This window comes from Pinus tabuliformis, chromosome X (genome assembly GCF_031772625.1).
Source record: "Pinus tabuliformis cultivar Carrire ecotype Pingquan chromosome X, CPIR1, whole genome shotgun sequence".
Classification (NCBI taxonomy): Eukaryota; Viridiplantae; Streptophyta; class Pinopsida; order Pinales; family Pinaceae; genus Pinus; species Pinus tabuliformis.
The window spans coordinates 334,096,078-334,120,517 of NC_142308.1; the positions used below are offsets into that span (position 1 = coordinate 334,096,078).

At 39.1% G+C, this 24,440-nt stretch overlaps 2 pseudogenes; both read right to left on the reverse strand.

Annotated features, from left to right (window-relative positions):
• Positions 1–20,057, reverse strand: part of LOC149139820 (uncharacterized) — a 79,485-nt pseudogene extending 59,428 nt beyond the window's left edge.
• Positions 20,058–23,822: 3,765 nt separating this feature from the next.
• Positions 23,823–24,221, reverse strand: LOC149139821 (putative 3-hydroxyisobutyrate dehydrogenase-like 1, mitochondrial pseudogene; annotated as a pseudogene).
• Between the last annotated feature and the right edge of the window lie 219 nt (positions 24,222–24,440).

Consider the following 24,440-nt stretch of genomic DNA (forward strand, 5'->3'; position numbering starts at 1 on the left):
GATTTCATGGGTGTTCAACTTTAGTCCCTGTATTCACATTCCATGAATTGCGTTGATAGTACCTTGAGGACCATTGTCATTATCGGTGGCTTCTCTCATTCTTGTTAATAGTTTACATCATTGACTGGTAATCAAGTGAATTTTTGTTATGTTCAATGTTAACACAACTATTTGCATGCTAGGATCTGTATTTTGATCGGGTCGTGTTGGAGCGTAAGACCCTAGACTCAGATCACAAAACTCCAGGTTGCGAAGTGGTGTGACATGATTATGATGATATGCATGTCTCTTTTAGATGGCTGGCTATGACCTGACCATGAGTTATCATATGTGATCCTTCTCATTATTGGATGGCTACGACCATACCGTGGTTTCATTATGACCCTCTCTGAAAGATGTTTGCGCCCATACCTGGATCCATTTACATGATCATTCTCTGGATGGTTGCGTCCATGCCATGATTCATGTATCATTTGATAGAGATCTCAGTTTATATATATATGTATATGTACTTTCTTGTAGGTTTTCTGATGGCAGACCGGTTCCCCACACTGATTTATAAAGCATTTCATCCCTCACTCGAGCTCTGCCTTCACGCTTTAGGGGGCATCTGTTACACAACATTTTGTCACTATCCCTGTACTCCTCATTCCTTGATCCTGGAGGACCTCTACTGTGAACCCCGCATGCCTTTCTTGCATGAAGAAACTCCCATTGTGTCCCTCTTCATGAGCATATCAATTCCCTTTTGCACCATTTACCTTGAAACTTCTGTTTTTCCTAGTTTACAAACCGACGCTAATAGCCTTTGTCTCCCCCGCACCGATGTGCAGATATTAGCACTACTCCTCATGTCGATCGGAGCGATTGAGATATGCTCTAGTCACGCTGGTCCTGTTATGGAATTTTTTTTAAATTAGAGCCGAAGCTTCTAGCTCTAGAAGCTTCGTAACAAAAGTCTGGTAAATGGTTTGGTTGGATGGGGTCGAGGATGACAGTTTGGGCTCTTTCCCCTATAATGATGGAACTACCTCAACGGCTAAGTCCTTCTCCCATGAGAAGATGATCCATCTCCCATCCATATTTCCTATATAAACCTCCCTTCTTCCCAAGCACAAGCTATTCATAGTTTTTGGTTGAGTGTTGATGCTATTTTGGTTTAGAGTAGACAAGAAAGCTATTAATAGTTGTAGCTATCTAGTTGTGTGAGGGAGAAGTGTGATTTGGTATGGAGTGAAGCCTAAAGAGAAGATCCTTAAAACTATTGTTGACTGATGCCATCATGGAATGTTAGCAGAAGTGTGTGGGAACTTGGTCTTGTGAGAGGAGGACTGCAACATCAAGACGAATGGTTGTAATCTCTCTTTGATATTAATATATGCAACTATCGATTGATTTCCTACATGTTTGTAATATTACATATCCATGTCTTAATGCTTTTTGACTTGTTAGGTAGGTTGAATCGCAATTTGTTTATTATTACGTTTGTTTGTTGTTATTCTTCACTTGTTTCAGGAACTTGAAGAAGGAAGCGAGAGATTGCTAGAGTAAGCAAGCGAGGACATCATCAAGAAGGATAAGCGACCAAGATGTAGGTCCTCTTGATTGATTCTAACCTAAGGAAATATTCCATAGAATGTATCTGTTGTGGCTAGACCCATTATCGAGCTAGAGGAAATCGTTCGTGTTCGCACTTATAATTTTACTTCACCACAATAAGTCCCATGAAGACAAAGGAAAACATACGAAGTTCCATTCCCTGTGGATTGGTCTGTACACAATCCATGAGAAGCTTGGCCCATACACGTACTATTTGCAGTCACTTGATAGGAGGGTTGAAAACCTTCCAATAAATGGCTAAGATCTCAAGCATTACTTCCAATAGGTCGATCCATGCCCCGTGCCATGTACATAGTCTACTTGCTGCTTGTTGTTTTCATCTTGTTTTCTTTTCTTACTATCTTTGTTTTTATTACTATTTTTGTTTGCATTTGTTTTGTTTTCTTGATACCTTAATATTTTTGTTTCCGTAAATAAGTGTTGCCAACTACTACGTTCTAGATTTTGAATAGAGTATGTAACTGAGATTTGAAGAGACTTGTGACACTACAACACTTGGCTAGTCTTGTGTCTTTCTTCTCTATGCTTGGTTATAAACTTCAGTCATTGAAGTCTTGACGGAAAATACGAACCATCTGCAAGGGAAGTTTTGGTCCAACCATGAACCTATGTCCACACTGGGAAGCCCCATTGTTGGGTTGTGTTATATTCTTTCCACGACTAACCTACGTAGTTAAACGGGGGGTTAGAGGGGGGCGGAAGCCCCCCTTCGTTGCGCCGATTGCGCAGCGGGGGGGTCACAGGGGGGCGGCAGCCCCCCCCTGTCCAGGAGGTTTGAGGGGGGCGGGTAGCCCCCCTCTATGGGGTCCGGGGCAGCGCCCCAGGAAAATTTTTTTTGGACCCTATATTAGGTTGGGCGAACCTACCTATGGTTTTGTGCATGTTTTTCGCACATGGTATTGGACGCGATGGTTTTTCGGTTCATGGTATTGGATGCTTCGGCATGTATAAATATGTATTGTAACATTGAAAGGAACATAATGAAAAATCAAGCTGGTAGTCCCGGTTTTGGGATCCAGGGAAAAATCTCTGTGCATATGTGTTTTATGGGTTATGCTCTCGCATTGTTTATTTTCTTTGTTTAAGAATTCGTATGCAAGTACTAATTTCTGTACAGGGTTAAAACCTACATTTGGTATCAAAGCTGTTTTGGCTTCAAGGGGACGGCTTTGTTGCTGAGGGGTTTCGCTCGGGCCTGTGGTAGACCCTGTTCAGTGGGAGATCTGCGAGATCGATTCTGGTGGTGAAAGAAGATGGCGAGCAGTGGAAAGATCGAGATTGAGAAGTTCAATGGTCAGAGTTTTGAGTTGTGGAAACTCAAGATGGAGGATCTGTTGGTCAATAAAGATCAGTGGATCGCGGTAGATCCGGGTACTAAACCATCGGGAGTGACCGATGAAGAATGGAAGAAATTGGATCGGAAGGCAAAGAGCACAATACGATTGTGTGTCTCAGATTCAGTATTGCTGAATGTATCATGGGAAGCTACAACAAAGGCTTTGTGGGTCAAGTTAGGGACTTTGTACCAATCTAAGTCTCTGGTGAATAAATTGTTCCTGCGGAAAAAGCTGTATAACCTGAGGATGAAAGATGGAGACTCGGTGACAGAGCATCTGAATGCGTTTAATACTGTGGTAATTCAATTATTATCTGTTGATATTAAAATTTCAGATGAAGATAAGTGCATCAGTCTATTGTGTTCTCTACCAAATTTGTGGGATAGTCTGGTTATTGCAATAGGTAGCAATGCAACTTCTTTGCAGTTTGATGAAATAGTCTCAGCCTTGCTGACGAAGGAGATGAGACGGAAGAATATGGACAACCAGAATGGTGATGCCTTGTCTGTACGAGGATGGTCCCAGAACAGAAACAAAAATAAGTCATTGAGTGGGAGATCTAAATCTAGAGGGAGATCTAAATCTCCAGGAAAACCTACAAAGGTGGTGTGCTGGAAATGTGGAAAGGAAGGGCACTTCAGAAGGGATTGTAAATCTAAAGCTCCTGATAAAGGAAAGGGATCTGATGATGCTCCTTCTGCAGAGGCGAAAACCACCTCAGATGAAGGTGGGGATGTGTACTTGGCTTCTTCAAGTACACATGTAGATCATGAGGCATGGTTGATTGACTCAGGTGCATCCTTTCACTTCACTCCCCATAGAGAGTAGTTCTGCGAGTATGAGAAATACGATGGTGGTGATGTCTTCTTAGGAGATGATAGGAAGGCTAGAATCATTGGTCGGGGAAAAGTAAAGTTGAAGTTGCAAGGTGGAAGGGTTAGAACACTTCCGGGTTTTCTACATATTCCTGCATTGGCCAGAAATCTGATTTCTGTAAGCAGGTTGGATGATGCAGGTGTAAAGACGGTGTTCGAGAAAGATACCTGCAAGATGGTTCGAGGAGCACTGATATTGATGCGGGGAGTTCAGACTGGAACTCTGTACAAACTGCAAGGTAGCACTGTTGTTGATGGGTGCAATAGTTCTATGGTTCCTGAAAATGGAGTAGAAAATCTAGTGGTCTCTGGAGAGAAGACCATGTTGTGGCATCAAAGGCTTGGACATATTGGAGAGAAGGGCCTTCGAATACTTCATGGTAAAGGTATGGTAGAAGGTATGAATGATAGCTCTCTGGATTTTGATTTCTGTGAAAATTGTGTGTATGGGAAGCAGAATCGAGTGAGTTTCCCCTCTGGTGGTAAGAGGACGAAACAGATATTAGAGCTTGTGCACAGTGATGTGTTTGGACCTGTGAAGGTTCCATCACTGGGTAAGTCTGTGTACTATGTATCATTCATAGATGACTTCTCAAGGAATACATGGATATATTTCCTTAAGAAGAAATCTGAAGTCTTTGACAGGTTTAAAGAATTTAAGGCTCTGGTGGAAAATCAGACAGAGAAGAAGATAAAGGTGCTGAGGACAGATAATGGTGGAGAATTTTGCAGCAAGGAATTTGAAGAATTTTTTAAGAAGTGTGGTATAGCACGGCAGAAGACTACTCCATATACACCTCAGCAAAATGGAGTCGTAGAAAGAATGAACAAGACGTTGATGGAAAGGGCAAGAAGCATGCTCAGTGGTGCCGAGTTAGGACATGAATTCTGGGCAGAGGCGGTGGATACTGCACACTACCTGATCAACAAATCACCCTCATCAGCGTTGGAGGATAAGACTCCAAAAGAAGTATGGACTGGTAAGAAACCCTCTCTTTCACACCTGAGGGTATTTGGATGTGATGCATATGTACATGTTCCAAAGGAGAAACGAACCAAGTTGGATAGTAAATCTGAAAAGTGCATCTTTATTGGGTATAAGGATGGTTTAAAGGGTTATAAGCTTTGGAAACTAGTCACACAAAAGGTTGTGTACAACCGAGATGTGGTGTTCAGAGAGGTAAAAGATGTTATTCAATCTGAAGTCCAACCAAAGGAATCTGAGAAGATAGAGTTTGAGCCAAAGGAGGAAGAATCAGACTCTGCAGCAGAGGAGGAATCAGAAGATGAAGAGCCACAAACTCTGGCTGTGAGAAGATCAGGTCGAGAAAGAAGGAAGCCAGAAAGGTATAGTCCATCTTCTTTCAGTTCAAATTTTGCTTTGTCTGTTACTGATGATGATCCCAGAACTGTGAAGGAAGCAGTGGATTCAGAGGATGGAAAACTCTGGAAAGAGGCCATGGTTGATGAAATGGCATCTTTGCACAAAAATGAGGCTTGGGATCTGGTAGAGTTGTCGGCTGGAAGGAAACCCATTGGCAGCAAATGGGTGTTCAAGAAGAAGACTAATGCAGAAGGAAAGGTCGAGAAATACAAAGCTCGGTTGGTAGCAAAAGGTTATTCCCAGGTGCTGGGAATTGATTTTGGTGATATTTTTTCTCCTGTTGCCAAGGTAGCTTCTATTAGATCACTTTTATCTGTTGCTGCTGCTTTTGATTTTGAGGTAGAACAGATGGATGTGAAGACAACATTTCTTCACGGGGATTTGGAAGAGGAAATCTACATGAGGCAACCTGAAGGCTTTGTGGTGAAGGGTAAGAAAGAACTGGTATGCAAGTTAAAGAAGTCTCTGTATGGGTTAAAACAGTCACCAAGGATGTGGTATCAGAAATTTGATACATTTATACGGGGACTTGGCTTCACCAGAAGCAAAGCAGATCATTGTGTGTATTTTAAATTAATTGGTGACCGTGTTATTTATCTGGTCTTGTATGTGGATGATATGTTGCTGGTTGGAAATGACAAAGAAATTATTTAGGATTGAAGACCCAATTGTCCTCCAAATTTGACATGAAAGATCTTGGTGCTGCAAACTATATTTTGGGCATGGAAATTAAAAGAGATCGGGCAAAGAGGAAGATCTGGTTAAACCAGAGGAAGTATGTCGAGACATTACTGCAGAGGTTTAATATGCAGGATAGTAAACCGGTGAAGGTTCCTATTCCTGTAGGTGTGAGGTTATCTGCTGAACAGTGTCCCAAGACACAAGAAGAGGAAGGGGACATGTCCCGTGTTCCATATGCAAGTGCAGTCGGTAGCCTGATGTATGCAATGGTCTGTACTAGACCAGACATTGCATATGCAGTGGGAGTATTGAGCAGGTTTATGTCAAAACCTGGGAAGGAGCACTGGACAGCAGTGAAGCGGGTTTTCAGGTATTTGCGTGGCACTAGTGATTATGGTTTGTGCTACCAAGGAAGACCAGGATTGGACAGAGTGTTGGATATTCATGGTTTTGTTGATGCAGACTGGGCTGGAGATCTGGATCAGAGAAGATCTACAAGTGGGTATGTGTTTAACCTATTTGGAGGTGCATTCAGTTGGATGAGTAAGAAACAATCTGTAGTGGCACTATCAACTACAGGGGCAGAATACATGGCAGCCACTCATGCAAGCAAGGAAGCAGTTTGGTTGCAGAGATTGTGTTCAAGTATGGGGTTAGTACAGGGAGCTATAAGAATAGACTGTGACAGCCAAAGTGCAATTTTCTTGGCAAAGAACCCTGCTTATCATTCAAAGACAAAGCACATTGATGTTCAGTATCACTTTGTGAGGGATATGATAGAAGACAAAAAGGTGTTGCTGGTAAAGGTGGACACTTTGAAGAATACTGCAGATGCATTGACAAAATCTGTGAGCTCTGAGAAGTTCTCTTGGTGTAGAGAAACAATGGGTGTTTCAGGGCTGGAAAAATGACTAAGCTCTCCTATGGCCCCCTGTGGAAAGAAAACAACAAGTGGGAGATTGTTGGGTTGTGTTATATTCTTTCCACGACTAACCTATATTAGGTTGGGCGAACCTACCTATGGTTTTGTGCATGTTTTTTGCACATGGTATTGGACGCGATGGTTTTTCGGTTCATGGTATTGGATGCTTCGGCATGTATAAATATGTATTGTAACATTGAAAGGAACATAATGAAAAATCAAGCTGGTAGTCCCGGGTTTGGGATCCAGGGAAAAATCTCTGTGCATATGTGTTTTATGGGTTATGCTCTCGCATTGTTTATTTTCTTTGTTTAAGAATTCGTATGCAGGTAATTTCTGTACAGGGTTAAAACCTACACCCATGCATGTACTCAGCCTTCTGCTCTATGTGTTCAAGCTCATCTAACTAGTAGAAACGAAGAAGGGGGGAATCTAAACGAGAAAACCTATGTCAGAGTTATTACATGCTTCTTTGAAGGAACAACCTCTTCTGCTCTCAATAAGTCGGGATCCCTCTTCCGCATAAAAAAAAAATAAGTTCCTATGCACATTCCTCTTGAAAAAATACAAAGGTGAAAGAAGAGAAAATTTTCCTATGTAGAGAGGTGAAGCATACAACTCCACCGAGGTACTAACCAAGCTCGATGGAAGTGGAGCAATGCATGTGTTCCCGCGTGACTCTGCTGGGGTACTGTCCAAGCTTGCTGACAGCAGAGCAACACCAAAGATGAAAACTTATACTCTAAAAATTTTCAACTTGTGATCTAAACTACCCTTCCCAGATTCAAAAAACTATGATCAAGCTGAAATTTTGACTGATTTGGCAAAAGGTGAACCATGTGTGTCCATGGGGTAAGTGGGGAAGCCGAGGTAACCTACACAATGATTCAATATTCCTTGAAAGACTAAGGCCCTGTGCTAGCATTGAAGCAAAATAGAGAAGCTGGAGTTCTACCAATGTGTCGCCAAGTGTTGTAGCGCTACAACCGCCCTCCAAAATTTTGGCCTACACCCAACTTTAGAGCCTCCCTTGAGAGATTCACTTAATGATTACGTACACTCGAGTTCACTCTGTGAGCTTGTATGAGCCTTCCCTCCCACCTTACTTGATCATTTCACCCAATCTTTTGCATGTTTAGGTAATTGTCATGCTTGCAACCATGTTATCGTCATGCTCAAAGTCTTTGCTTCTTATGTACATGTTGTGTTTGCTATGTAAACATTTATCGCACTCACACATGGAGTAACACACACTATTGTGCAAGTGTCATCACGGTCGAACAACGATCAATCACAAGTGTCGCACTTGTCGCTCACACTGTCAATCAATCATGTTAAGCATGTGTGTCTGGATGGTTTGAGTCATCTTGTCATCAAGTCATGTAAGTGTGTGTTTTCAAGATCACAAATGCATATTTCACTCATTCACCCACTTAGTAATTTTGTTGAAGTTCTGATGAGTGTACTCCCCTCAATCGACTATCCCTAGAACAACGTAGAAGCACAAAGCAAGCCATTTCAAGTTGCACTACCCATAGGAAAATAAATCAACCTGCATGATGTCCAACCGTAGAGTTTGACCTGGAATCCACCTTGGGACTGACTCCCCTCAAAAATTGAGCAAAGGCTGTAGACTTTGCCCACTCCGCTGAATGGGAAAATTGTGCAGACAAGTTGGACAGACACCCAGTGCTCATCCCTATCACCCTCAGAAAATTGCATAGTTTTTCCAGCCAGGATTCCTGATAGTCGACCGGATGCTCACCAAGAAAATTGTGCAATTTTCATGAGCAAGCCCTCTGCTGTCCAGTAGTCCGCTCAGCTCGGAAACTACATAGAGGTGATCAACAAGCCAACCTCCAAGCATCAGTGTAGTTTTTCCTACCAACAGCTCCTGGCCAATTCCCTCTAGGAATTGTACACTTTTTGCTACCAAGCTCCAGTAGCTGACTGCCAGTTCCCCTCAGGAATTGCGCAGTTTTGGCTGCTAGTGACCCAATAGCTGACTGCTAGTTCCCTCTAGGAATTGTGCAGTTTTTGCTGCTAGTGTCCCGGTAGCCAGCTACTATTTCCCTCTAGGAATTGTGTAGTTTTGGCTACCAAGCTCCCACTGCCCAGTTGTTCTAGAAATTGCCCAGATTTGGCCTACCCGGCCTTCCCATAGCCTTGACTATTCCTCTCAAAAAACGCACAGTTTTTTCCTCCAACTGAGCGAGACCCCACAGATAGTTACTGTCGATCCAGATTGCCCATCTTCATCACCCAATGACTCTTGCACATTTTTCATCAGTAGTGCCTAAAGCCTCCATCCCACCTTGTAACCTTGTTACCCCTCCTAGTCACCTGCATTCGAAATGATCATGCATCATGGTAGACTAGGAGGTTTTGGATTTTATGGCGTCTCGTCATGAATGACTGCAGGTACAGGTACACAAACAAACATGGCATGACAACGCGTGGGATGAACGAAGGGAGCATGTGCAGAAGGACACTTTCACCAATGGACGAACAAACGATGCATGCGTAGAGATGTGCTTGTGAATAGATGATAATGAATATATGTGTTCACGGATGAACGAACGCGAAAACATGCAAGATGTGCTCAAGGACAGACAGACAGACAAACATGCACCTTTCACACACAGATGAACCTGTCAAGCCTTCCAACATGCAAAAGAAACATCAAGCAAACCAACGACCATCCAAGACTCCGCACACTTTGCCATGCGAAGGTGAAGCTGTGACACACCATGAGGACATCCATCACCCAATAGCATTACAACTCGACATGCACACTAGTAGCAGCACGAATGTACTAGCACTGTCATGTCGAGTCATGTCACGAGTCATGTCATCCATATCTCTACTATGGGCCACACTATCAATCAATGTAATGTAACGTGGAAGTCCAAGAGACCCACTTTTTGTATGAAGAGTCATGTAAAGTTGAAGAGTCATGGAAGTCAAATAGTGATGAGGGTAGTCGAACAGCCACAAGGGTCAGTTTCACCCTTGGCAATAAATACCCACTCATTTGTACATGGAAGGATTTTTCACCTTATCTCCTCCCACATAGCCTCGAGAGTCTGTAATTGTTTCTTTGAGTAGTAGTGGCACCAACACCCCGCCCATGGGGTTAGTGATGTATGGTGTAATGATGTGTCTTGGAACTTTTGCTTAATTTAGAAGCTTGCTGACAGTCCAACACATTTTCACACATGTATTGTAACTGTTTTAAGACTAATATTGAACACTTGTAATGCATGTTTCTTTAACCTATGTTTAACACTTGAACTCATTCACTTGTTGTAATACATATCTATTAATGAAAATGTGTTGTATATGTTTTTAACATTGTCCTGCCTATGGTGGCTACCTCCCTAGACATCAGATAGACCTTCCACATAAAACTTGCTATAACAATTGTTGTGTGCATGCAGACTCATCCATTAAATGTTGTACGTGTTATCCTTCCTTATGTGTTGTGACTTCCACATCCGTATGCACTGTTCTCCCGGAAATCATGCATGACCTATTGTGTTGTGCATTCCTAATAGAGTTGGGGCTTCCTCCCAACCAACTTGGGACTCACTCCCACCATCTCCCTCTACAGTGAAAGAACCATTGACACAAGAAACACTAGCAATCACCAGGCACACAGACCTCACTTCTCAAAGACAAAGCGGACCACTCTCCTGTGCTAACAAGCAAGAGTTGAGGGAAATATTTCAAATAATGGAAATCGAGCCATCATATTGGATGGGAATCCCACACCAAATGGTATGAGGTATATTTGGGACTTCATACCAGGGTGATCCCCTAAAGTTTGACGAGTCCAACATTGTCAACAAGTTCCTTGATAAAGATAAATCCCCATAAACTTCTACAACATTTATGAGTCCTTCTGAAATCAAGACTTGCCAGGAAGAGATAAATTATCTCTTGAAAAAAGGTTTGATAGAACCCTCCAGAAGATTTTTGGGCTTATAGAGGATTTTATGTGAATAAACACTATGAGAAAAAGAGAGGTAAGCTAAGATTTGTCATGGATTATAAACCTATGAGAAAACTTCTACAAGACATTTAGTACCCCTTGCAAAATAAAAGTTCAATATTACAGAAAATAAAACGGACAAATATATTGAACAAATTTGAATTGAAATATGGTTTTTACCAGATAGGAGTAATCCTAGAAGATAGACATAATACAAACTTCATATTTTTTCATGGACACCATCAATGGAAGCTAATCCCTTTTAGTATAAAAAATTTCCTTGTGAAGTCTAAAAGAGAATGGAAGACATTTTCAACGAATATCCCTTGATAATTGTCTATATTGATGATATATTAATATGTTCTAGAAATCTCCAAAAGAATTGAAAACATTTGCTAAAATTTTGTAACATGGCCTTGTACTCTCAAAGAGAAAGATGGAAATTGGAAAAATGAAATTGAATTTTTAGGATTCAAAGTTACAAAAGGCTAGATATTGCTATATAACCATATCCTCAAATCCTTTAGCCATTTTTCAAATTGCTTGCCTAGTGAAACATAACTACAAATATTCTTAGGGAGTCTAAGATATGTGAGGCATTTTTATAAGGGGAAAGATAAAGATATATTAGTATTATAACAAAGGTTGAAGAAAAATAGTCCCTCCTTGGTCTCCAGAAATTACCAAAGCAATTAAGAGGATTAAAGAAAATGTTTAGGATTTGCCTCCTTTATCCTTACCCACAGATGAATGAAAATACAACATTGAGATGGATGCATCAAATAGTACATGGGTCATGGCATTGTTTGAGAAACTTAATGGGAAGGAGAAAATATTCTCATATGCTTTAGAAGCATTTCATGGAGTAGAATTAAGTTATCATTCAACTCACAAAGAGATACTTGTAGTTAAGAAAATTGTTTATCATTTCAGACCATATCTAAAGCCTATGCATTTTTTAATCATAAACAATTTAAAAATCCTTCCTAGAATGTTAAAATATGACAAGTTACTCAACTAAACCCATTATAGGATACATAAATGGGCACTTTGTTTAGACAATTTTGATTTTGATATAGGACATAAGCCTAGAAGACTAAACTACTTAGTTGACATGTTCACCAGGGAAGCAAGAGTTGTATATATAACCATTTTTTTGAAGGATCATAAGTCAAATGGAAGAGGCCAATGAATTTAGTAGAATTAGCTATAAAAATAAATAAATAGAATAGAATAAAATAAAAAATAAAAAATTAAATTCAACCATGAAGTTGAAGAAAGGAGACTAAGGAGAATCTAAGTAATTTATATAGAAGCATTAAAACAACATGTGCTTGAAATCATGATTAGAGAAATAGAATAAAAACAATTCTCCAAAAATGTGTTTTTAGAAATCAATTCATCTCCCATTCAAATCCAAATTCTTGATAAATGGGAGCAACAAGCCATTGAAGGGATGAGGAAGGCAGAAAACATAATTGGAAATTATGCCAAGCATATGTTAATTGAATATGATGATTATGCGATATTTTGTTGTGATATATGCTTAGGAATGTTATCATGGGAAAACTATTCATTAATTTTGAGGCATGTGAGACATTGCGCAACATACCTATGGCTATCACTATCATAATATCTGAACGTAAGCATAAAATCCTACTTTGCAACACCATTTCAAACTAGAAATGCAACATTGATTCATTACATTTATAGTTACCATTTCAACCTAGAAATGAAACACCTTTTAAAACAAAAAATGCAAGATAGATTCATTAACATTTTGATCCGGATTTAAATAGAAACGCAACAAATTACAGAGATAACCATATACACAAAGATGCAGTGGAAATAATACTTCATTTCATTAATGGAAAATACTGAAATATGCTTACAAACAGAAATGGCAATAAACTAGCTAGGGCGATGGTAGCTTATCTCTGAGAAGAGATGTGATGGCTACATGCCTCTGAACTGTGTTACAATGAGGCTCGAAGGCCTATTTATTGTTGAGAAACAATGGAAAAACCCTTAACATTCCAAAACCTAACCCTAGGAGATGAAACGCCAAACTGTGGGCCCCGTTTGGGGGTAAGTTGGTACATCAACTTCCCGGGGTCGTAACTTTGGCATATGATCTCCGTTTGACGCATACAATAGCTCATTAGAAAGATCTATCCAAGCACTATCATTGTTGGAACGAGCAACACCAGTCCATTCCATGGACTCGTGTTGCCCACGAATTCCCCAAAAAACTTCGTTTAGGGCCTCAAAACAGCTCCGAAAGTTCAGGACCCGAAAAACTGCTAAAAATAGTAAGTTGTGCTACAATTAAGGAAACTAAAAATGCTGAGAAAGACAATGGTGGGGGTCCAGGTGGACTTGGCAGGTGGCCACCAATATCCACTTGGATCACATTTAAACAAATACATAATAACGTTTATCTTATAAGTTTCTATGGAAATTGAGTTTGGGAGAAGGAATATCCACCCAAACTTGGACATTTGTAGCCAAGCTCACTTGTAGCAGTCACCCGCGAGCCAAATTCCAAAGAATGAGGGGATTGCTTAAAAGTTGAAAAACACAAACTTCCAGCTAAACAAGGACTCTAGAGGACCTCCTTCCTCCACCCACCAGCCATTCAGCAGTCAAATTATGCAAAGGGAATCTAAAGGCCAACTACCTCCACCCTCCACCTATCCAATGGCAGGAAATCAAATGCATTGAGAATCCATATAATTATTCTCCACCCAAGCACATATAATGATTCTAGAGGCCAAATACATCCACCCAAGGAATCTAATGGAATATAGAGAGGTAATTCTCTACCCAAGAATATACATGGAATGTAAAGGCTTCCTCTCCACCCAATGACACATATAGAATCCAAAATCCAACTGCCTCCACCCCAAGAATTTCATTGGAATTTAGAGAAGCAAGTAAGTATCCAAGAACACACAAGAATCTAGAGGATTCCTCTCCACCCAAGGGGAAACAAGGAATCTAGAATCCAATCACCTCCACACTAAGAATTTTAAGGAAATCTAGAGAAGCACTTCTCGACCCTAAATCCAGTGGCTCCACCCACTCTTTGGAATCTAGAACTCACTATAGAATTACATCAAGAAAGGCTTCAGAGGTCCTCCCTCTTGGGATCCAAGGGTATAATCCTCCGCCCACACCATCAAGGGAATCCATAAAATACCATCTCCACCCTCTAGCTTTACAGGAACTCGAGAGGCATTGTTCCTCACCAAGGAGAGACCATCATGATTCCAATAATGCCAACCAACTTATTGTCATTGTGTTCCATTCTCATAAACAATCCTTGTTGTTATCTTCTTTCTCTTCTGCACTACTCCTTATTGAATGTTGATAGTGTTTTCACTCACTGCATTATGAGTTTTCAGTTGATCAAAGTTTCCAAAGAGCAGTGAAATTTTAAGCCATCTTCTAGGCCACAAAAGAACTTAAAGCGTGATCAAACCCTCTCCATTGCATATTGCTCGGAATGAGCTTTCCAATGGCATATGGAAGGCTGAAAACAAACTCCTCGATTAGACGTTAGAGCAAATTAAAGATACCCTTTCCAAGCCACTAAACAAAGGAAAAATGGCTAAGGGTCGGGCTCATCACAAATTGCAGATCGGGGCTTACCGTAGCAACTACAAAGAGGAAGACACCTGAATTTGTGATCAGTCAATCACCAATATTGAAAATCACATATCCATGGGTTTGGTTTATTAGCATATCAAGCATATCGGGGGATTTCAGGGTCCATGACATTGCAATCGGTGAATCGGCGTGACATCGGGGATACAACTCTAAAAACCTTGCAATATCGCTTTGTTGCAATAATAGTGTTAAATCGCCGGGGAAGGCTGAAAACATTTAACAAAGGAAATCAATGCAAAAACAGGGATGGGCGAGCCTTTTTCTCTCTCCTCTAGGGGGCACGTGGCAGAGCACCATTGGTCCAGATGAATCCACATGGCAGCTGACAACAGCATGACGTGGTTGTATGGAGGACATGTGGCACACATATTCAGCATTTTCAGGGTCCCTATGGGGGCATTTCTAAGTGACACCTATCACCACTCAGGAGGTGCCACATGGCACTGATGATGTCATCAATCTCAAAATTAGTGATCGCACAAAGCAAAGCCCATCCTCTGCCAATGTCCCTTCTGGCTTGCGATTGCAATATGCAGGAACTCCCTGTAAGCGATATTTTATACAATGGAGTTTTAAAGTTGGCGATCCATCCCTTTCAAAGGCTGCATGCTCATTTAACACCCCCCATCTATGGAAAATCCATATCGAATTTTCCAAGGTCAACGACTCCCAACCATTCCCTCCCCCTTCACTTACCATTTACAACTCATGACCCCTCTGAAAACCACTCATCCTCAACTATCTCTTCCGTATGGCGATTGCGATACTTTTGGTAGGCCCAACCCCGCAGATCGACGATTGCAAGGATCTAGAGGAAATATCATTGGAAAACATAATAAATATCTGAAGTGCCGGATTTCATGTAATAAAGGAAAAGGGCCCCCAAACATGCTTTTAAACGCTCTAGCGCCTTCGGACTAAGAACCGAGTTCAAGACCCCAGTCATATGAAGAATATTACAGAAAAGGGTCGAAGCAAAGGGGCCTAAAGCATATTGGGGCTCGTATGTTCCACAAATTTTTTATTGATAGGGGCCAACACTGGAAAGTACCCCATATTACACCATAACCACATCACCAGGCATATCAAGGCACCAATAGTGTAGTGCAAGACTTTACAGGCATGATGGGTCGGTAGCTATGGCTTTTAAGAAAACATATGGTGCATTAAAACACAACATGGGCTAATCGAGAAAGGCCCATTGTGACATGGAACCAGGGTCGATGCTAAAAAGAGTAAAAAAGGACTTAGTAGCTCGGGAGGATTTAATTATCTGGCATGGTATCCCATACAGATGGGAAACGAGGTACCGTCCAGGGGTCCCCCGCTTTAGTACTACAACATGGAACTGATAGTGCCCACTCTCAGCTTTAAAGTAAGGATGATACAAGTAGTAAAGGCTGAATAAATGGGAGTTAAATAAGTAACATAGGAGGCCAGACCATGAGCACAATTCAACCTAAAGTAGTGGTGATCCCAGAGAGGGGCGCGAAGATATATTCTTATCATCGTCATTTAATTTTCAATGATCTATTCTCCTTTAATGTACCACCCTTAATGAGGCATTTAATATGTTGTAATTTTTTTGGGCCACAGAACCATCCCCGACCGAGACATCTAGTCAATCTGACATCTATGACTCGGTCGAAGATTTTTTTTGTAATGAATCTTCAAACACTCCCCCTCTCCAGATAAATAGGGGGAAGTAACACTTCACAAAGGTTCAAAAATTCCAAAGAAAAAACTGCATGCTATTTTCAGACTATATAACTTTACATTAGAGATCTTTCAGAATATGAAGCAAATGGTGGTGATTACCCCTTCGAGTATTACAATATGTTATCCCTCTGTTAAAATCCTTTATGTTCATATTTCTTCTTTGAATTCATGCAACCTTAGCTGCTAGAAATATTTCATACTTCCTTACACATTCACTTGTATTGATTTTCTAATGCATGTGCTTGTATGAATTGTTGAAATTATAGCTTTAAACTGCACTATATGAATCATAACACTTAGTGCCTCTTCTATCCATTATATCTACCTCTACCTCAAATAAGTACTCAATGCATAATGCACTCCATGGAGAGGTATGTCTTAGCCCTCATGACTCTTCAACAATAAGAGGAAGACATTGTTGTTCAAGGGTAAAGATAACTCAACCTTACTTGATGTTGGGCTAGGCCGCAAGCCATAACTAGCAGCATGGAGGACTAAACACAATGAAAGTACAATGCAACAGAATGGACAATATGGTGCAACACATGATGTAATAAGATGCAACATGGTTGTATTGTCAACATCAACATGGTTGTATTGACAGTATGTTTAGATGCAGCATACTTGGATGGATACTGCATGATAAATGCAATGACTGTTGTGGGCAGCATGGATGCAGTACAATGCAGCAAAATGGTACATCATGGTGATGATGGGCATGTAAATATAGCAGCAACTCAATGCATTGCAAGAAGTAGTTGATGATGAGTATAACATGATGATGTGGTACTTCTCAGTGATGGGAGCAACATAGTGATGAAAGTAGCTCAGTGATTGAGTGCAACAAAATGTTAGGTGCAACATGATGATGAGGTGTCATACAGTGATGGGTGCAGCATGGTGATGGAGTCACCTTGGAGGTTCAGTTGAAGCAGTATGCCTTCACCTGAGGTCAGATCAACTACATCATTTTGTTATCTTCATGTTGAGGATCTATGCTCTTATCTTGTCAGGTCAAAGTGTTGACTTCTGATGTATATGTACTATCTCTCTTTGCTGAACTATTGAAGAATACATAATAGAATTTATCAAGGGTTTCCCCACATTGGGGTTTGTCCCTGGTTAGAGCCACATCTTGTGTCCTTTTGTCATGGCTTGTTTTATACGATTTATGTTTATTTTCTATCTACATTTTACTATCATGCTAAATGTGATTGCTAATCTGGAATTGATATTGAGCTAATATGGAAAATTGAAGTAAATTTTCTCTCAGAATAAAACATACCTAAATATAACACTTCTCTAGTATGTGTCCATCAATTTACATAACATAGCCAATTGGGGCATTTCTAGAAGCAAACATAATAGAAATGACCATTGAAGAAATATGCAATGAAATTAGAATGAGCTATGTTAATAGTCAAAAATGTTGATTTCAAACATAACAAGCTACCCAAATTAAACCAAGATAAACGGAGTTCAATTTGAAAGATAAAAGAGCACAAACCTCAACATGCCCATGCTAGCAGAATTCCATTGTTGAGTAGTAAATGGGCCCGTGGATAAGATATTTTCATATTGATTTCGAGACAATGCATTAGCTTCTGCATTTATATGTCTGACCAACTTTTCACCTTCGACCATCTGATGCCCAATAATGGAATTTGCAGGCCTCTTGAAGGCACCTGTTAACAATGGCCTTCTACATGTTCGACATGAGTATGTCTCTCCAAGGCCTTGGTCCAACTTGAAAATATTTTTAAGATCTATGAGAAGAACCCATATTTGCATCTTTCATAAAATAAAAATGAATCCTCTCCTTTTTCTAAAAACAAAATGATATTTTTTGAGCAATTGCTTTTGTCTCTACTTTTTTTAAAACTATAATGATAGGGCTATGATTTTGTAATCATTCATATTTCAAATTATAAAATACTAAATCAGTTATAAGTTCTTCAAACATATCTCAGCCAGACCTCCTACATTTTGAAATTTAGCGTATCATTTTTTTCTCTTTCGATCAATCATTCATCTTCCCTTTTTAGTCATTTTTTCTCTCTACTCTTTCAATTGGTAGCTAAAGGCTTAAGTAGATCTATAAGAGAAGCCAAGATATCAAATGGTTTAAATGGAATTAAAATAGGGATCTCTTTTACTGTAAATCATGTTTTATTTGTGAACAATGTCTTGTTGTTTATAAATGGATCTGTTTGGAAAGTAAGTAAACTTAGAGAGATTTTGGACAATTGCAATATGGGTTTAGAGATGGAAGTAAACTTCAAAATCAACCACTTGTTTTAATGGTTTGAATGAATAATGAATAAAGGGGCCTTCTCTATTTCCATATATGTTATTTATTTTCAATGTGGGGTCAAATACATGGGTTTAAAACTTGAAGCCCAATGACTACAAGAAAAAATATTGGGGATGGCTGTTGGAAAAGCTGTATGCTCAAATTCCACATTGGAGTAACAAATAAATGTCACTTGGAGAACAACTGACATTGGTCAAATCCGTATTAATGTCATCCCAATATTTTGGCAAGCTCCCTAAATTCAATGTTCATTGTGCCCTGATTCCAAAGAAACATAGGCTAGAATCCTTTTGCAGAATTCATACTCATCTCTTTGTGCAACTATGTGTACAAAATTGTTTCAAATATTATAGCCTCTAGAATAATTTTTTATTATCATAGATTCCATTTCTAGAGAGTAGTTTGTCTTTCTTGGAGATAAGAAACTTCCTGAAGCAATTGGTGTTGCGCAAGAAGGGTTTCACACAAGAAAATCTCAAAAGTGAAAGGCATCAATTTTAAAACTTAACCCCTTCAAGGACTATGATCAAGTTCTATCACACAGGGCCATGTATCCTACTTTTCCAGGAGTTCAACTTGTATATTAGTTGAAACACGACATGTCTTCTATATGCCTATGAGAAATTTTTGTATATCCTCAACTTTTGAAGTGATTGAAATAATTTTTCTAAGCAGATTCAAAACTATAGAATCCTTCATTTTTTTTAAACATAAAATATTATTTTAATAACTTTTGAATGTTTTTCGTAAAATCAAAATGAATCCTCTACCTTTTCTAAAAACAAAATGATATATTTTGAACGACTGTTTTTTACTCCATTTTTTTAAAACTAGAATGATTGGCCATATTCATTCATATTTCAAATCACAAAATACTAAATCAGTTAGAAGTTCTTCATACATTTCTGGGCCATCCATCCTACATTTTGAAATCTTCCATTCTATAAAACAACAACTAAATAGATATGGAATTTATTGCAAATATGGGTAGAAAAAGTCCCTATCCAAAAAGATTAATTTAGCATAATCCCAAGACAACATTAAAACAAGCTCTATCTACTTGGAATTAGATATGGATCCCCCTTCTTGCACTACTAGTTTCACTTCCTTGCTCATCTCCTCTATCCTTTTCATCTCGTCTCCTTCTCTTCCCATAAGTTGTTTCATTGCAGCTATCAAGTCATCTCTATTGGGCACTGTGATGTCACCTTCACAAAACCTGATTCCCACCTTGAGATAATCAACTAATGCATCAATATAGTATTTATCTGCATTCATGGGCCATGTTATCAGTGGGACTCCCATTGTGATGCCCTCCAGGGTAGAATTCCACCCACAATGATTAAGGAAACCTCCAACAAAGGGGTGTGAGAGGACCAAGATATGGGTTGCCCAACCTCCAATTACCAAACCTATGCCCTTCGTTATCTCTTCAAAACCTTGAGGAAGAATGCCATATTCATCAGCAGGCATACTACTAGGTAGATCCCTAATGACCCAGATGAAGGAATCTTCACTTGCCTCCAGCCTTGCTGCCATCTACTTTATTTTTTTATTTGAGACAAAGGTATGGTTGTCAAAGAAAATATAGATAACAAACATCTCCTTCTAAGAATCCATCCATTGCAGACATATTGATTCTTTGATTAAAGCAGGTTTCCCTTTCTCAATCATGTTTGTTCCTTGCTTCAACCCAAAAACATCAGGAGGAAGCAGAGGACCTACATACCAAACATACCTACCAAAAAAACCATGTGCATATGATCTATATAAATGAGTTATAGATCATAGAAAGTATTGATAAGGGTACCCCAACATTCCAAATTCAAATCCATGTTATATATCATGAATTTAATGACACTATATAAATTATTGTGCCTACGAAGAAGGGGGGATATTTGATACCGGAGAAAACTAATAGGGTGAGGTAGATCAAGAATATGGACTGCATCATTATCTACTGATACTTATTCATGCGACATGTATTTCTAGAGAGAATGAATGACAAAAACATAAAAAGCAGTGATGGGGTAAATACTATCCTAGGTATGCCAAGCTTGGCAGCTGTGTTATGAGTCGATCCAAGGAAGAAATCGTTGATAATGCAAATAGGAGGGCGGAACCCATCTGAGCTCTTCTTCTGATGGTGGAACCAATCTTCTATTGGATGAGTGAGCTCCTTGATTGAATACATGATGAGTAAGAAGAGATGAAGGGCAGGAAGTTGCTCTATGTTTTCACATCCCAAGGGAATTCCTTGGGTATGAGGGAAGGGGATGATAAGAGGTTTAATGGGAAGGCCCTTTGTACAAGACAGAATTAAGGAGGGATTAATTTTGCGGAGTTGTGAGGACTGTTAGCAAGAGCCCATGAGTGGCGAGAGACTGGAAAGATCAAGAATATGAATGTATATGTTCTAGGGTACATAATTTGGGGTGCATCTCATCTTTTTTAAGTCCTCATATATGGATTGTTAGAGAGGAAATTTAGTGTTGATTATGTATGTTAGGAGATAGTATAAGGGGATAAGAAGTTTGGCATGCGATTACGATATGAGAATATCAGAAATGGGGTGGAGACGCAGATATATTATGTCTTTATTTTCATCCACTAAATATGTATGACAAAATAAACAACTCTACACGTGGGCATAAATAAAGAGGAGGTGGGAAATAGCCCAAATCAAGTAGACAATTTTTAATTGAAGAAGACATGAAAAAACCAAAATGGTATCAAAATACTTATTATGGTAGTTAGATGAGACCCTTTATATAAGAGACAAGGGAGAGAAAAAATAGGTAAGCCATATCTTATTATGAAGTATGATTTTATAGCTAACCTTCAATAAGAATATGGGATAGAGGGTTATGGAGAAGTCAAGGGAAGACTACAATGAAAGTAATCTATGAAACTTGAATGTGAAACCTTCATAAAGCTAGCATTAGAAAAGAAACCCATTAAAGAAAAATGGTGTTATCTAAAAGGCATTCAAAATACTTGATAGAAACAAGGCAAGCTATGTAGAAAAGGGTTTTGGTTAAAAATAATTCCTTGATTACTCCTTTTTTTCTACTACACAAAATGAGAAAAATTTACATGTTATTAACAATAGTAAGTTAATGATAAAAAAACATTATCAAATGAATAAAAAATACCTTATCATAAAGGAAGAAAACTACATTTACCCATCATAAGGTCACAGGATTTCAAACTCTAGCAAAGAATATCTAATTTGTATATGGAAGAAACATGGTTCCCTTTCATATGACAATCCACTCACCTGAAGTCTTCATATAGAAACATGTTTTCCTTTTATATGACCTCCTCACATTCTGAGGAGCCCCTACAAAAAGTATATGACATCCTAATCATAAAATTTTTCTTCGAAAAATTCACATGCTTTTGGGTATGAAATTTAGCATTAATAAAATTTGGTTGTATTTTGTTCACCACATGACAAGGCTGAAACAAATTCTTTTTGGTGTCATTTAAAAGGTGATTATGCAAAACCGATCAACATATAACAAAAAATTTTGCACAAACAAATAGAACATATAACAAAATCCAAAGTAAAACACTCTTCAAAAAGCTTACTTAGATTCAACAAATATATCATCCCATGGTGAACAACAAGACTATTATAACTTAAAACTTTTTTACTAGACTTGTTGGTTGATCATACACTGTTAGTCTTGAGCTTTCATTATCTTTACGATGCTAGCATAGTAATAAATTGTCCATGATAACCCAAGGTAATGCATTGTCTATGGTTTATAGAGGTGAGGGAAGCAAAGAAATACGACTGGTGCCCATAGATGACAATATATTTGTGATAGGGTAACTTTATCCTAAGATAGAGGATTTAGGAATTATTCGTTGGAGGCCTTGAACTGGTCAACTTTATTCTATATTACTAGAATATTTGTTTGATTATTACATCAATAGCAATATAAATATGTGTGGAACATTGAACATAGACACTTTTTACTACGTAAATTACAAATTCAAGAAACAGATCTAATCCTGCCCATTGTGTATATAAAGACATCCCCTAGCCCATTATATTACATATGCCTCCTAATTTTGAAAATTACTTCTGATCAGTAATAGCTCATTCTAAGGGAGTTGCTTTCATCAGTTTGTTGTATTCCTATTGCCATTTGGATGTTTCATGTTCTGTCTTGAATATAAGCAACTAGAGATTACATTTCATTTCATTGATTGGTTGATGTGAGAGCCACCTCTGCTGACATTATCAATAGTTGAAAGTATTATTATCTAGATAAGCGATGACTTCAGACAACTTGTTTTTGCATAGTTTTCTCTATGCAATGCAGCTTTTAGGGAAACTTTCTTAAAGCACTCTCAAAAAGAATTGTTGAGACAAAAACTAGTAGGAGTAGACTACACCCTATACTACCACTCTATTTAGTTGTTGATTACAAAATCCTAACAATTGACAATGTACGTTAGGGATACATTTCTACACTCACTAGATGAAAGAAAACATAGGAAAATATGCTCAGTTTCAATGGAAACCACATTTATTCCCAAAATTCCAATGAAACCTTGGCTAAATTGTGAACTCCTCTGGCCCCAATTCTCCAATTCTCACTATGGTGTGATCAACCAGAATGACATTTCAAAAAGGAATGAGGGCTCTTTGATTTCACACAAATATAACATCACAAATAATTCTAAGAGAAATCGTGCATCTTGAGGTCTCTAATTTGCGACTATGCTCGTGACATGAAAAATAGAGGTGAATATTCATAGAAAATAAACAACTAAATGAGCTCTATATCCTTCTAATTTATATACAATGTATGTTAATCATGATATAAGAAAGGGAGTTCAGAATTCCATAAAATAAACCAAAAATAGAGATATGGGCCACAAAGGGAGATTTTTGTCGATGTCATCTCTAGGGTTTTAGCAAAGAACAAAAAATCAATAAGATTCAAGCAAGAAGTATAATTAAGACATTTGACCATACCTCAACATGCAATAAATGGTCATAATTTTAGTTTTGGCCATATTGTGAAAATATTACCCTTGTTGTGGTTGTTGAAAATCATGGAGACATTGGATGGAGAAAGGGCTATGGGAACCCTCCATTTTGCAGTGCATGGCATGATAGTTGCAATGTCAGATTGAGAGTGGCGCGACTGCTAAATAATGGTTTCCAAGCCTCTCAGTGGCAGTAATAAACGCATGAAAACCCAAACTCCCATCTCCATTAGCCTTCATAGATAGATAAAGTCGTGACGTAGTGCAGTCTCGGGAAGAGAAATCCCCATTTTCTTAGCACCCTGCAATGACATGCCATGTACCCATATTATTAAGCATATAATATGCAAAAACGCCAGGTGAAAAATCTCGTCCGATAAGCCTCTCTCCAAGCAAATGTTCCATGTCCTTCGACCCTATTACTCCCTGGGAAAGAGACAAGTACTCAGACATGTCCAGCCCAACTTTGTTAGCAAATACAAGGCCCTCACTTAGACCTCCTAGGTTCGGCACAATCGTAATTTGACTCGCTATTTTGTAGCTCTGGCCTGAGCCTGAATGCCCCAGATAAGTTGATAATCCCATAGCCATGAACAAGGAGTCCAACTTCACCATAGTCTTGGCATGGCTCCCCACCACGATAGCCAGTGTTGACCTTAGCCCCTTTTCCCCCTTCAACATTGATGCATCCATGGATTCACAGCCTGTAACTCGGTCATCCCATAGCCTGAAACAGGGATTCTAGGTTCACCACAGTCTCTGCACGACCCTCCATCAAGATAGCCAAAGTGTTTCCCTTATCCCATTTGTCCCCGCTAGACATTGGCACATCCATGGATTCACAGATCCCATAGACCTAAACAAGAAGTCCAGGTTGGCCACAGTCTGGAAATGCTCCTCCACTAAGATAGC